Genomic DNA, 2,275 nt, shown 5'->3' on the forward strand with positions numbered 1-2,275 from the left:
TGATTTTGGCTCAGGTCGTGATCTCAGGATCATGAGATCTAGCCCGGCATCAGGCTCCGTGTTCAGCGTGCTGTCTGCTTGGGATTTCCTCTCTCTCCCTCTGCCCCTCCCCCACTGCAAGTAAATCGATAAATCTTAAAAAAAAAAAAAAGAAGTCTTATAGTTTTAAGTTTCACTTAGGTCTTTGATCCAGTATGAGTTAATTTTTATTTTGATATGTGATTTTGTTTTTAATTATCTTAAGTCTTATCACATAATTTACACATCTGTGCTGACATATCTCCTCCAGTCCTTCTAACGGATTGGCAGAAGCACCATTACCAATCATACGTATGTGGGGATTCTACAGTTGTGTCTTTGAGTAACTGTTTAGAAGACAATCCTGAATTATGACTTAGTCTTAGTACAAAATTCACAAGCCAAGTTTGCTGCCACATCTTGTCACACTGAATTTTAAAAGCATCTGACCTTAGAGATCGTCTACAAAATGTGAGAAGTGCTAAATATTCCTTATTTAATACGATACATAAACCACACTAAAATGCCATTCGTGAGGCAAAAGGCAACATTTTCGATGCAGAGAATGTTAATTAAATTGGCATAGTGAAGACCACAAAGAAAAAGTGGACATAGGGGCGCCTGGGTGGCACAGCGGTTAAGCGCCTGCCTTCGGCTCAGGGCGTGATCCCAGCGTTATGGGATCGAGCCCCACATCAGGCTCCTCCGCTATGAGCCTGCTTCTTCCTCTCCCACTCCCCCTGCTTGTGTTCCCTCTCTCGCTGGCTGTCTCTATCTCTGTCAAATAAATAAATAAAATCTTTAAAAAAAAAAAAAGAAAAAGTGGACATTGCCAGGTAATCTTCAGCCCTTGCCATTAACAGGCCAACGAACACAACCTGAAACACAGAGGAGTCTTGCTGTTCTCTATGACAGTGATATATTAAATATGTTTTATATATATATAGTATATTAATATAACTAGTTATATAAATCTAATATAAAACCAATCTCCTACTGGTTTAGAGCTGGCATTTACCATCGCTGGAACAGCTGAACATTACTAATCAATTACAGTCATATCTTCAGAAGGGGAAAACAGTGACAGCACTTGCGGAACCAGAATTCCTAGCAAAGTTCAGAAAGCTGATCACGTGCACTTCACCACAGGCCAATCTTACTTCCACCAGGACTGTCCAAAAGAAATAGTCTATCAGCCAGTCATGATCTGAATTCTGGTGGACGAGATCAATTTAAATACGGTACACATTTAAAAAGTCATGAAACGTTTTTGTTTATTAATAGATAAGGCTATGGCCAACTATTACTCCTTAGTAGATTTTTGCTTTTTTTTTTTTTTTTAAAGATTTTATTTATTTATTTGACAGAGAGAGAGACCACAAGCAGGGAGAGCGGCAGGCAGAAGGAGAGGGAGAAGCAGGCTCCCCGAATGGGATGTGGGACTCGATCCCAGGACCCCGGGATCATGACCTGAGCTTAAGGCACAAGCCCAACCGACTGAGCCACCGAGATGCCCCTCCTTAGTAGCTATTTTGAGATGAGTTATCCAGTTTCTGCACTGTCCCCTGTCTTCTTAACGCCCGTGAAGATCATTCTTGCTCCAGGGATGTACTTCTTGGGATTCTCCAAATAATCCATTAGTGTCTCCTCTCCCCAGGCGATGCCGTTGTTCTTGTTGGCATCCACGTGAGAAAATCCAGCTGCCTGACCTGTCTTTCACCCAAATAGACCATGGTGATTTGGCCCAGTTTTGTGCTTACCTCCCTTTGCCAGAGTATGGCACTGGGTACACTTCTGAACAAAAACCTTCTTCTCCTTCTCAACATCGCTCATTTATTAAATCACTCTTTCATCGGGGACGAAACAAAGATGGCTGTTCACAAGCCGGATGTCCGCTCTCTCCAATAGGGGGATTTTTTTTTTTATTAAAGATTTTATTTATTTATTCGACAGAGAGAGAGACAGCCAGTGAGAGAGGGAACACAAGCAGGGGGAGTGGGAGAGGAAGAAGAAGGCTCATAACGGAGGAGCCTGATGTGGGACTCGATCCCTGAGCGCCGGGATCACGCCCTGAGCCGAAGGCAGACGCCTAACCGCTGTGCCACCCAGGCGCCCCCAATAGGGGGATTTTTTATACGTGTGGTACGAGGTATGGATGGAAGGAGTTTTGGTTTTCTTCGTTTTCTGCTTTTGGATATCCACTTGCACACAGATTTTAATGGCGAAAAATAACCATTTCCCAGCAAATTTCCTCCCC

General features: G+C 43.0%; 1 pseudogene; it reads right to left on the reverse strand.

Annotated features, from left to right (window-relative positions):
- Nucleotides 1-1,074: 1,074 nt before the first annotated feature.
- Nucleotides 1,075-1,851, reverse strand: LOC125283084 (cytochrome c-like; annotated as a pseudogene).
- Between the last annotated feature and the right edge of the window lie 424 nt (nt 1,852-2,275).

This window comes from Ursus arctos, unplaced genomic scaffold, assembly GCF_023065955.2.
Source record: "Ursus arctos isolate Adak ecotype North America unplaced genomic scaffold, UrsArc2.0 scaffold_32, whole genome shotgun sequence".
NCBI classification, from domain to species: Eukaryota; Metazoa; Chordata; class Mammalia; order Carnivora; family Ursidae; genus Ursus; species Ursus arctos.